The following is a 13,971-nucleotide window of genomic DNA, read 5'->3' as shown; positions in this document are numbered from 1 at the left end:
ATGGTGCTGGTCTAACTGAATGTCTGCATGTAGAAGAATGCAAATAGATCCATATGTATCACTCTGCACAAAACTCAAGTCCAAGAGGATCAAGACCTTAACATAAAACTGGACACACTAAATCTAAAATAAAAGAAAGTGGGGAACTGCCTTCAACATATTGGCACATGAGACATAGTCCCGAAGTACACCCATAATTCAGGCAGTAAGATCAACAATTAATAAATGAGACCTCATGAAACTGAAACTTTTGCAAGATGAAGGACACCATCAATATGACAAAACAACAGCCTACAGAATGGGGAAAGATCTCATCAACTGCTCTACATTTGACAGAAGACTAATTTCCTACATATACAAAGAATTCAAGAAATTAGACACCAACAAAACCAATAACCCAATTAAAAAATGGTTGAAAGAGCTAAACAGAAAATTCTCAACAGAGGAATCTTGAATGACTGAGAAGCACTTAAAGAAATGTTCATTGTCCTTTGTCATCATGTCATCGTGATGACAAGGATATGGAGAAAGGAACATGCCATTGCTGGTGGGACTGCAAACTTGTACAACCACTTTGGAAATCAATTCGGCAGTTTATCAGAAAATTGGAAGTAGTTCTACCTGAAGACTCAGCTATACCATTTCTGGGCAGAGACCCAAAATATGACCCACTCTATCACAAAGACTCCTCCTCAACTACATTCAAAGAAGCTTTATTCGTAGTAGTCAGGAACTGAAACAATCCAGATATTCCTCATATGATGAATGGAAAAAAAGATAATGGGTTACATCTACACAATGAAATACTATTCAGCTATTAAAAACAGACATCATGAGATTTGCAGGCAAATGGATGAACCTAGAAAATGTCATCCTGAGTGAGGCAACCCAGATCCACAAAGACAACCATGGTATCTAGTAACTTATAAGTAGACATTGGCCATAAAATACAGAATCCACATAATATACTCCACAGACCCAAAGGAACTAAGTAACTGTGAGGGCCAAAGGGAAGATTCATGAATATCACTCAAAAGGGGAAACAAAGTGGTCATCAAAGGTAGATGGGTGGAAGAATTGTGTTAGGAATCAGGGGTGGAGAGAGAGGGGCTGGAGAGGGCTGGATCTGAGAACAGAAATTGGTGGTGGAGGGCAAGTCTGGCACTACCTATAGACCTGGGATGGGGGAGGCTGTCAGGAGACTCCTGCCAGCATGGATATGGAGGCTGAAGTGGCCACCTCCTGTAGCCAGGCAGGACTTCCAGTAGTAGGAAGATGACACTAACCCACCACAAAACCTTCAACCCAATATCTGTCCTGCCTATAAGATGTGCAGGGATAAAGATGGAGCAGAGTTTCAGGAATCAGAAAACCACTGACTGGCCCAACTTGAGATCCATTCCATTTTAGAGAGCCAAACCCTGACATCATAAATGATATTCTGCTATGCCTGCAGACAGGTGCAAAGCATAACTGTCTCCTAAAAGGCTTCATCCAGCACTAAATGGAAACAAGTGCAGAGAACCACAGCCAAGCATCAGGCCAAGCTCAGGGAGTTTTGTGGAAGAGTGGGGATAGGGTTGAGCAAGCTAGAAGGGTCAAGAACACCACTTGAAGACCTACAGAGTCACTCACCTACTGCAGTGTTCAGAACAGGCCCTGCACCTTGCCTGGGCAGCACAGTGGAGCTGGCCCTGAATGTGAGGGTTACAGTTGAGCTGAACCCAAGGGTGTGAGTTCAGGAGAGCCAGTCCTGCTCCTTGTCTGCTGGGTGGTGGTGTGGACAAGGAAGAGCAACTCGTCTTGCTTCCCTTTTCTCTCACCATCTGTTGGAGCCTGACTACAGCTCTCATGTCCAGGTTCGAGCCTGGAAGGCATTTTGGAACAGAAATAGAGGGAAAGTAAGCAACGAGGGAAAGATGGAACCAAGACAACTAGTCTGATCAAGGTTCAAAATTTTAATGGCGGACATGCTTTATAAAAGAGGGGGAGGAAATCCATTCCCACCAACTCATTCTTGGAGCCTGGAACCAGCTGCAGGTGATTAATGCAGGATAGGGCTTAGTCTCCGGAATAGCTCTGGGGCCTCTCAACAGGTAGCAGTATCTTGAAGAGGAACAGAGACTGTGGCTCAACAATACAGTGATCTAGGGAGGAAGGCTCCACCCTAGATAATCTCCTTAGTGGCAGAAAGGCCAAGTTCTGGTTTAGCCTGCTTCAGGATTATGGGAGGCTACATCATCTATGGGAGACAGGAGAGCTGGCCCTGGGATTTTGAGAGTGGGAGAGCTGGCCATATACCACACTGGCTTCAGCACTGGTGAGAGCAGGCCCTGCACCTCAGCTGGACACCAGGGTAGAGATGCCCCTGGTTTCAGAGTTCTGAGTTGTCCCTGAGTGCATGAGAGTGTGAGAGCTGGTGGGCTGACCATCTTTGATACCTCTTAGACTCAGGGCCATGGCTTTTAATTGGCTCAGCCCAACCTTTAACCCACTGATGAATTGCTGGCATCCATGAAGGGGCTGGCTCTATAGACCCCAAACTACAGAATCTTCATGACATGGGGCAAAACCAGAATATCCTAGAAGAATCCCAGTGAGGTTTCAGTATTGATAGAGTAGAAGCCAGGGACTAAGAAGTCATTGCAAAAAAAATTTGTAAGCAAAGAAGTATGGACAAAATTCAATACTGTGGGACACAGTGCCACACTACAGCTTCTACAAGATTTTTCCCTCTGGTTAGGGGAAGATTGCAATGGTGGAGGGTGGGTATGTAGAGATGGCAAGATGAGTGGAATTGGGGCATATAATGTAAAACTCACAAAGAACTAATAATAATTAAAAAAAACCTTTAAAAATCAACAACAAAAGGCAGGAATCAGAAGAGATCGGTTGACAAGACTTAACGATTTTCAAAAATTGATGGGAGATATTAATTGGCTATAGTGTACAATTGAATTAACTCCTAAAGGTTTAAGTAATTTGTTTCAAACATTACAATGTGATTTGCACTTGAACATTGCAAGATGATTAATACCTACATGAGAGAGAGCATTAACTCTGGTGAACAGAGACTATAAGGTGCATATGTGGATCAAAGTGATCCCAAACTTGATTGTCTTTGGATCATTTTGCCTTCAACTCAGTCTACTACTGGACTCATTATGCAAAGGGAAGATTGTGTTTTTGGTTTTGTTTTAGCATATAAAGTAAAGAATTAAAGGCTTACATTGAAAAAGTTCCTGATTTAATTATAAAAGGTAAAATAAGATTACATTTATTGTCAGTAGTAGACCTAGCAGAAATTGTAGTACCTTACACTATTGTTGAGATTATGGCACTATGGGTTATCAATGAAGATTGGCAAAGACATTGTAATAGCATTTTGGGAGAAATTAACACTAAATATCTTAAAAGCAACTGTCTTCAGTTTATAAGAACTAATTGGACTTTAAATGGAAATCTAATTCCTGAAGCACTTATTCATTTTTAAAAAAACATTACCTATTATGATTTAGAAGAGTACACTGTAGCTGTCTTTAAACACACACCAGAAGAATGCATCTGATCTCATTACAGATGGTTGTGAGCCACCATGTAGTTGCTGGAAATTAAACTCAGGACCTTTCAGAACAGTAAGTGCTCTTAACTGCTGAGCCATCTAATCAGCCCTAGCACCTACATCCTATACTAATGCAAATAAGTTGGGAATGGCAGGAATAAGTCAGAAAAAAATGAGCAAAGTAATTTAAAGCCCATATACTTCAGTTCGAAAATCAGAGCTATATGCAATTCTTACGGTATTTCTAGATTCTCCTGAATCTCTTAATATAAGTACTGGCTTTCAATAAGCAGAAGGAGTTGTTCTACATAGAGAAACTGCTGGATTTATTCTGTATAATTCAAAATCAACTTTTTTATTTATACAGCTCTAATAGGCAACCAGAAATAGAAATTAGCTATTATATATCATCCATATTCAGTCTCACAGAGACTTGTCAGGTCGCTTAAATAAAGGTTTCAAGAAAAAAAAATGTCCTATCACCTGGCACAAGCCAAAGAGTTTATAAGAAATTGACCTCCTTGTTCTTTCTATAACCAAACTCCATTTCACACCAGAAGTACTGTAGGAGTACTAAAAGAAATTAAAATTGGCAGATGGATGTGTTTCATTTTGCCGAATTTGGAAAACTAAATTTTACATACCATCCATTGATCCATATTCAGGGTTTCAATGGGCAACTGCTTTGAGTTCTGAGAAGGCTGATTGTGTAAGCATACATTTACTGGAAGGCATGGCTTTTATGGTGATACCTGTACAAATTAAGACTGACAATGCCCCTACATATATCTCCAATAAGATGAAGCAATTTTTTATATTATACTATAAAGCATATTACAGATCCCACAGGCCAAGCATTGGCACAAAGATCTAATCTCATCTTAAAGGAAATGCTTATATAACAAAAAGGAAGAATAAACTTTCCCAGAGACAAACTACATGGTACTTTGTTAACTTTAAAATTTCTTAATATTAATGAAAAAGGAACAATAGCAGCCAAGAGTCACTTGATTGTAGAAAAAATTGTGAAATTAAATTAACCCATATATTGTAAGGATGTGTTAAAACAGAATGGAAGCCAGGAAATATTTTGCATTGGGGTTGCAGATTTGATTATATTTCCACAGGAAATCAAAAGTTGTGTATTGGCCATCTAGAAACTGACTCACCTGGAGATCCATCCTATTTACAGTCATCAAACCCAGACACTATTGTGGATGCCAACAAGATCTTGCTGACAGGAGCCTGATATGGCTCTCTCATGAGAGGCTCTGCCAGTGCCTCACAAACAGAGGTGGATGATCTCAGCCAACCATTGGACTGAGTATAGGGTCCCCAATGGAGGAGCTAGAGAAAGGACTCAAGGAGCTAAAGGGGTTTACAGGCCTATAGGAGGAACAAAAATATGAACTAGCCAGTGCCCCCCCCCCCAGAGCTCACAGGGATTGAACCACCAACAAAAGAGCACACATTGTAGGACTCATGGCTCCAGCTGCATATGCAGCACAGGATGGCCTATTCAGTCAACAGTGGGAGGAGAGGACCTTTGTCCTATGAAGGCTCTATGCCCAGTGGGGGGGAATGCCAGGGCCAGGAAACAGAAGTGAGTGAGTTGGTGAGTAGGGGAGATGGAAGAAGGTAGTGGGAGGGTGTTTTTCAGAGGGGAAACTAGGAAAGGGTATAACATTTAAATGTACGTAAAGAAAATATCCATTAAAAAAAAAAACAACTTGCAGCTAAAAAATAAGTTGTGTATACCATCAAAATTTATGTAAATTAGAATTCAGCAAGAGAGGTCTCCTGAAAACCTTGAACACTGACATGACAAATGCGTAGTTTACTGACAATGTCTCTGTTTATATTTTCCTTTTATATCCAGCATGATTAATGGCTTAAAACCGAAAAGGGAAATGTAATGAGCATTCTGGGTTTCTTAAAAAAAAAAAAAAAGACTGTTTTGGTGTTAATCCCAGATATGAGTATATGGGGAGGTTTCACAACAGCTGACTGTGATTTGCCTCATACTCTGGTAGAGGCATGTTTTTACCGGCTGAAGATAGAATCTATCTGTGAGTGTGTGACATTTGTAATTCTGGGAACTTTTTAGGGGGTATATGAATGCTTGGGCTCTGAGAGGCAGGGTTGAAGGTTGTTGGTCTTTCAGGGCTTGGCTACAGTTTGTAGTTGTGCTCAAAGAATAAACAAAAAGAAAGATATTAGATTCAAGGATCTTTATCTCTGTCTCTCTAATATCTTTCTTTTACTCCAATCTAATGATAGGAGATGAAACTGGGGGGGGGGGATAAAATATGGGGGAAAAACCCACAAAGTAGGAAAGACTCGCTATTGATATGCATTGCCCAAAATTCAACCCTCTGTGAAGATACCCATTCACCAGTGTCTTTGAGGGTTGCCCCAGAAAGGGGTTATAATTATGTTGATGTCCCCTTCTGAGTAGGGTCTGCATAACATGCTAATCCATCAGGAAACCAGGCCTTAGTCCTCTCATCTTCAGTTGATGATCATAGGACACATCTCATGAAGACTCCACTCTAGGTGGGCTAGCTGGCTGTGGCAAACTATGTCCAAGCCAACCTGCTCAAGGCTGAGAAAAGGTCACAGTTCCTCACTTTATTTATCAACAATTAGCTGGATTGGGGCATAAAATTTACTTATGCTCAGTTTTTCTGCCAGGAAATTATGGTGTCTGGCAGTCAAGCCTGTCTTAGGACTGAATCTAATTGGACCTTTTCTGACCCATCTTGGAGTACTCATGTAGCTTGCTGAGAATTATTTGCAAAAACACGGCATTTTAGTGTGTAGTAAGAAAAAACAAAGCCTTTGGTACATGTCTTATGTTGAAATAAAAGCCATGGGCCAATGGCCTGTCCTTGGCTGCCATCCCTCATTGCATACCTTTCCCCCAATCAGAACAAAGCCACAATATGCCCTCAATGAATTTCTTCATAGCAATGAATCCCTGCCATCTGCACTTTGCTGAAGGCAAGCCTGTATGGAGATAACTGAATAGGAGGCTTTTGGAATAGCATTTGAAAGGTAAAGGAAGAAAATATCTAATAAAAAAAATTAAGCCCTATTGCTCATGAAGGAATAGATTTGCTAGCAAGAGTAAGGGGTATCTCTCTAGAGGGAGCCTACTTTTTCCATGTCTTTTATATAGGCTGCCAAAAGAAGGTGTGACCCAGGTTTAAGGTGTTTCTTACATCCTCAAAAAAATCTGCATTAAAAGTGGGTCTTTCCATCTTCAATTGACTTTTATTTTTAAAGAGATAGATTTATTATCTCTCAAAGCTGTAATGACCTGTTAAGGTTTAAGTTGATTCCAAATGTACTTAACAACAAGAATAGTTATTCCAAGCCCATGCATTATCATCTTGACACACAATCATATATCCCTTTGTCATGCTTATCATCCAAATAGAAGTAATAGCCAGGTCATAATTATACCTATATAACTATCCCATGGACAATCTCAAAAGCATTATATATTTAACAGTGTCATAATAGTGCACAACATGATATAAATATCCCTCATACAACCATAAATGCATTATTAATTTTATAATGTCCGTTCAAGGGGCATTCTTTGATATTTCAAATTTTAAATATGACAACCACTGATAATCTTTTAACTGTTCTGATATTACATGGCAAAGAAAGAAAACATGAAAATCTGTACAAAAATATGCTTAACAAAAAACAAGATGGAATCCCCTGGTACATACCCAGTTGCCTTGAGCTGTGTGCTGCCCATCCCCCACACCAGCTCCATTGTCCATCCACTGCTCCACTGGCCTCCACCAGACCTGCTGTACCTAGAATATACAGGTTAGACCCTCCCTCCTGCCCCCAATCTTCTACCCTCTATGTCACCTGGGGCACAACCAGCTGCTCTGAGACTGCCCCATGAGTTCCATTTTCCAGCCCAAGGTTGCCCAACAGAGGCCTGCTGCACCAGGAATATTCAGATTAGTCCCAATTGCCTGATACCTGTTACACCTATAAAATCCAGGGACATCCAGATGACTAAAGGACAGCATAAGCACAAAACCAACAAGGGCCACTGAAATATGCCATCTTCTAAGCATAACTATCCTACTACAGCAACCCTGGATATCCTAAGACAACTAAAGCACAAGAAAATGACAATAAATCAATCTTATAAAGATGACAGAGGCCTTTAAAGAAGAAATGAATAAATCCCTTAAAGAAATACAGGAAAATACAATCAAACAGGTAGAGGTGTTCATTACCCCACTCTCACCAAAAGATAGGTTATTGACATTGAATGTAAACAGAGAAATAATGAAACTAACAGAAGTTATGAATCAATTGGACCTAACACATAGCTAGAGAACACCTCATCAAACACAAAAGAATGTACCTTCTTCTAAGCATCTCATGGAATCTTTTCCAAAACTGACCATATAGTTGGTCACAAAGCAGTTGGACTTGTATCTCAACAGATACAAGAACATTGAAATAACTCCTAGTATCCTATCAGGCTACCATGCATCAAATCTAGACTTCAACAACAGAAACAACAGAAAGCCCACAAAGTCATGGAAACTGAACAATTCTCTACTCAATGATCCTTGAGTCAAGGAAGAAATAAAGAAATGAATTCTCATACTAGCAATGTAAAAGTACACCTGAAATAGCCAGGGAAAAGGGAGAAGCAAGCATACCCAAGGGGGGTAGTTTGTAGGAGATCATCAAACCAGGCTGATATCAGTAATTTAGAAATAAGGAATAGAATACAAGGAATCAAGGCAACCAAGAACTGGGTCTTTAAAAAATTCAACAAGATAAATAAATCTTTAGCCTAACCACCAAAGAGGCAAAGAGACAGTATCCACATAAACAAAATCAGAAGTGAAAAGGGAGACATAACAACATATACTGTGGATATTTAAAGAATCATTCAGCCCAACCTATAAAGCCTGTATGCCATAAAATTGAAAAATGTAAATGAAATGGATGACTTTCTAGATACATACAACTTATCAAAGTTGAACTAAGATCAGGTAAAGTATTTAAATATCCCTATAGGCCCTAAGAAAATAGCAATGATTAAAAGTCTCCTGTCCCACACAAAGGAAGGTCACAAATCCACACACTCCTGTTTCCTATTCCTGGCATTCCACTACACTGGAGCACAGAGACTTCACAGGATCAAGGGCCTCTCCTCCTACTGGTGACTGACAAAACCATCATCTGCTGCATATGGGGCTGGAGCCATAGATTCCTCAGTGTGTACTCTTTGGTTGGTGGTTTAGTCCCTGTGAGTTATGGGGGTACAGGTTGGTTCCTATTGTTTTTCCTCCTGTGAGGTTTCAAATCCCTTCAGCTCCTTCAGTCTTTTCTCTAACTCCTATATTGGGGACCTGGTGGTCAGTCCAATGGTTGAGTGAGAGCACCTACCCTGTTCCACTGCTTTCCATAACCAAATCCTGCAGGGAGAGAGATGGTTCCCAGGAGTGCTGACACAACTGAGAACACAGGAAAGACCACCAGTTTTGCTAAAATTCCTGAAACAAGAAGGACCCACCCAGAGCCATCAGGACATAGTAACCAAGAAATAGTGGAGAACAGGATCCTTCTGGTTTCTGTCTGTATCGCCAAGCTGACCCTCTACCACAGTTCTCCATACCCAAATTCGTTCCAGAGAAAACGGGTCTCCCAGGAGTACTAACACAGAGACTTGCAGGAGGGACACAAAACAGTCAAAGATGGCAAGACCAGCTAATACCAGAGATAACCAGATGGCTAAAGGCAAGTGCAAGAACCTTAAAACAGAAACCAAAGTTACTTGGCATCATCAGAACCTAATTCTCCCACCAAACCAAATCCTTGATACCCCCAACACACCAGAAAAACAAGATTAGGATTTATATAGGATTTAGACTATGATCTACTGTGCTTCACCAAGCTCAACTGTTTTATGTGGATTCTGGGGATAAAACTCAGGACCTCACACTGCACAGCAAGCGCTTGACCAGTTGAGTTGTCATCACAGCACTGGGCCTTTTTTGATAAGGCAGTCAGTCTAGCTGAATACTTTAATGTTTGAAGCTGGGACCTTTCCTTCCTCCCTAAAACTATGCTCCCAAGAGACTTAGAGAAATAACAATCCTCTTATCCTCTCTCACACCTCAGATTAAAATGTAAACACTTCCTTTGTTCTATCCCCTACCAAATACACAGCCCCAAACCAAGCATTGCATTTGTGGCTTAGGTTGATGCTCCCAGGTCATGGAGTAACCTCTGTTTGTCTTCAAATTTTAGTATCACCCCATGAAAGACCACTAGGAGCATATTTATAAGTAAAATAAGGTTGAGTTTATTAGTACTAACTACTGATGTTGGGAAGAAAATATGAGGGCAGCCTGGGTAATCTCAGAAAGAACCTGAGCTGGGGAGGTAGCTGGGTTACTAAGGTATTTTCCATGAAAGACAGAAGACCTCTCTTGGATGCCCAGCATCCACAAAAGAAGCCTAGTGATGCAAGTACTGTAATCCCAGCACTGGGGAAGCAGAGGCAGGGAGATCCTGGGGTTTGCTTGCCCACCCCCCACAGGTCTAGCCACATTCATAAACTCTTGGTGAAGACAAAGTCTCTGTCTCAGAAAACTAGGTAGAGAATGAAATAAGAAGACACTTGACATAAACACCTGGCTTCTACATATACACATGCACAGGTGCACATGAACCTGCAAAAACATGCATGCACACACCCAAACACAAAACAATATTTTTTTTACTTTATTTCATAGGAATTTTTTATTAGATATTTTGTTATTTATATTTAAAATAGTATCCCATATCCTGGTTTCCCCTTCTGTAAATCCCCTATCCCCTCCCCTCTCCACTGCTCACAAATCCACACACTCCTGTTTCCTATCCCTGGCATTCCACTACACTGGAGCACAGAGACTTCACAGGATCAAGGGCCTCTTCTCCTACTGGTGACTGACAAAACCATCATCTGCTGCATATGGGGCTGGAGCCATGGATTCCTCAGTGTGGACTCTTTGGTTGGTGGTTTAGTCCCTGTGAGTTATGGGGGTACAGGTTGGTTCCTATTGTTTTTCCTCCTGTGAGGTTTCAAATCCCTTCAGCTCCTTCAGTCTTTTCTCTAACTCCTACATTGGGGACCCGGTGCTCAGTCCAATGGTTGAGTGAGAGCACCTACTTCTGTATTGTCAGGCACTGTTAGAGCCTCTGTCAGCAAGCACTTGTTGGCATCCACAATAGTGTCTGGTTTTGGTGACTATTTGGGATGGATCCCAGGATGGGCAGACTCTGAATGGCCTTTCCTTCAATCTCTGTTCTACATTTTTGTCTCTGTAACTCCTCATATGAGTATGTTGTTCCCCCTTCTAAGAAGGACCAAAGTATACAGAGTTTGGTCTTACTTCTTCTTGAGCTTCATGTAGTCTGTGAATTGTATCTTGGGTATTTTGAGCTTCTGGGCTAAAATCCACTTAGTTGTGAATGCATACTATGGGTGTTCTTTTGTGATTGAATTACCTCACTTAGGATGATATTTTCTAGTTCCAACCATTTTCCTATGAATTTCATAAATTCATTGTTTTAATATCTGAGTAGTACTCCATTGTGTAAATGTACTACATTCTCTATATCCATTACATGGTGGAAAGACATCTGGGTTCTTTCCAGCTTCTGGTTATTAAATATAAAGCTGTTTTGAACATAGTGGAACATGTGTCCTAGTTATATGTTGGAGAATCTTTTGGGTATATGCCCAGTAGTGGTATAGCTGAGTCCTCAGGTAATACTATGTCCAGTTTTTTTTTTTTTTTTTGAGAAACTTCCAGGTGAGTTCCAGAGGGGTTGTAACAGCTTACAATCCCACCAGCAATGGAGGAGTGTTCCTCTTTCTCTACATCCTCAACAGCATCTGATGTCACCTGAATTTTTGATCTTAGCTATTCTGAGTTGTGTGAGGATCTCAGGGTTGTTTTGATTTGCATTTCCCTGATGACTAAGGATGTTGAACATTTCTTTAGGTGCTTCTCAGCCATTCGATATTCTACACTTGACAATTATTGGTTTAGCTCTGCACCCCATTTTAAATAGGCTTATTTGGTTCTCTGGCATCTAACTTCTTGAGTTCTGTGTATATTTTGAATATTAGCCCTCTATCAGATGTAGAGTTTGTAAAGATCTTTTCCCAATCTATAGGTTGCTGTTTTGTCCTATTGACAGTGTCATTTGCCTTACAAAAGCTTTGCAATTTTATGAGGTCCCATTTGTCAATTTTCGGTCTTGAAGCATAAGTTATGGGTGCTTTGTTCAGGAAATTTTCCTATGCTCCCATGTGCTTGCGGCTCTTCCCCACTTCTTTTCTATTAGTTTCAGCGTATGTAGTTTCATGTGGAGGTCCTTGATCCACTTGGACTTGAGCTTTGTAGAAGTAGATAAGAATGGATTGGTTTGTATTCTTCTACATGATAACTGCCAGTTGAGCCACCACCATTTGTTGAAAATGCTGTCTTTTTCACTGAATGGTTTAGCTCCTTTGTCAAAGATCAAGTGACCATAGGTATGTGTGTTCATTTCTGGGTCTTCAGTTCTATTCCATTGATCTACCTGCCTATCACTGTACCAATACCATGCAGTTTTTAATCACAATTGCTGTGTAGTACAGCTTGAGGTCATAGATGTTGATTCCCACAAAAGTTCTCTTATTGTTGAGAATAGTTTTTGCTATCCTAGGTTTTTGTTATTACAGATGAATTTGGAAATTATTCTTTCTAACTCCATGAAGAATTGAGCTGGAATTTTGATGAGGATTGCATTGAATCTGTAGATTGCTTTTGGCAAGATGGCCATTTTTTACCATATTAATCCTGCCAATTCATGAGCATGGGAGATTTTTTAATCTTCTGAGATTTTTGATTTTTTTCTTCACAGACTTGAAGTTCTTGTCAGAAAGATCTTTCACTAGCTTAGTTAGAATCACACCAAGTTATTTTACATTTTGTGACTATTGTGAAGGGTGTTGTTTTTCTACTTTCTTTCTCAGCCTGTTTATCCTTTGAGTAGAGAAAGGCCACTGATTTGTTTGAGTTAATTTTATATCCAGCCACTTTGCTGAAGTTGTTTATCATGTTTAGGAGTTCACTGGTGGAATTTTGGGGGGGGGTCAATTAAGTACACTCTCATATCATCTGCAAATAGTGATATTTTGACTTCTTCCTTTCCAATATGCATCCCTTTGACCTACTTTTGTTGTCTAATTGCCCTGGCTAGGATTTCGAGTACGATATTGAATAGATACAGAGAGAGAGAGGATCTTTGTCTAGTCTCTGATTTTAGTGGGATTGCTTCAAGTCTCTCTCGATTTAGCTTAATGTAGGCTACTGGTTTACTGTATATTGCTTTTACTATGTTTAGGTATGAGCCGGGAATTCCTGATCTTTCTAAGACTTTTATCATGAAGGGGTGTTGGACTTTGTCTAATGCTTTCAAAAATCTAATGAAATGATCATGTGTATTTTTTCCTTTGAGTTTGTTTATATAGTTGATTATGTTCATGGATTTCCATGTAATGAACCATCCCTGCATTCCTGGGATGAAGCCTAGTTGATCCTGATTGTTGATGATTTTCATGTGTTTTTGGATTAGGTTTTCGAGAATTTTATTGAGTATTTTTTGCATAGATATTCATAAGGTACATTGGCCTGAATTTCTCTTTCTTTGTTCGTTCTTGGTGTGGTTTAAATATGAAAATAATTATGGCTCCATGGAACAAATTGGGTATTGTTCCTTCCTTTTCTATTTTTTGGACTATTTTAAGGAGTATTGGTATTAGATCTTCTTTCAAGGTCAGATAGAACTCTGCACAAAACCCATCAGGTCCTGGGCTTTTTTTGGTTGGGAGACTATTATTGACTGCTTCTATTTCTTTAGGGCATACCTGACTTTTCTAGGGTTTAGTTTCATTCCTTTTGTTGGAGTTTTCCTTTTATTATCCTTTGAAGAGCTGGATTTGTTCAAAGATATTGTGTAAATTTGTTTTTATCATGGAATATCTTGGTCTCTCTATCTATGGTAATTGAGATTTTTGCTGGGCATAGTAGCCTTGACTCACATTTGTGTTCTCTTAGGGTCTGTAGGATGTCTTCCCAGGATCTTCTGGGTCTTATAGTCTCTGGTGAGAAGTCTGGTGTAATTCTGAATGGTCTGCACTTATATGGTACTTGGCCTTTTTCCCTTACTGCTTTTAATATTCTTCCTTTGTTTGTGCATATGGTGTTTTGATTATTATGTGACAGGAGGAAATTCTTTTCAGGTCTAATCTATTTGGTTCTCTGTCTGCTTCCTGTGTGTTCATGGGCATCTTTTTTTTTTTTTTTTTT

Source organism: Mus caroli, unplaced genomic scaffold, assembly GCF_900094665.2.
Source record: "Mus caroli unplaced genomic scaffold, CAROLI_EIJ_v1.1 scaffold_14432_1, whole genome shotgun sequence".
Lineage (NCBI taxonomy): Eukaryota > Metazoa > Chordata > Mammalia > Rodentia > Muridae > Mus > Mus caroli.
Note: the sequence above shows the minus strand (reverse complement) of the source record.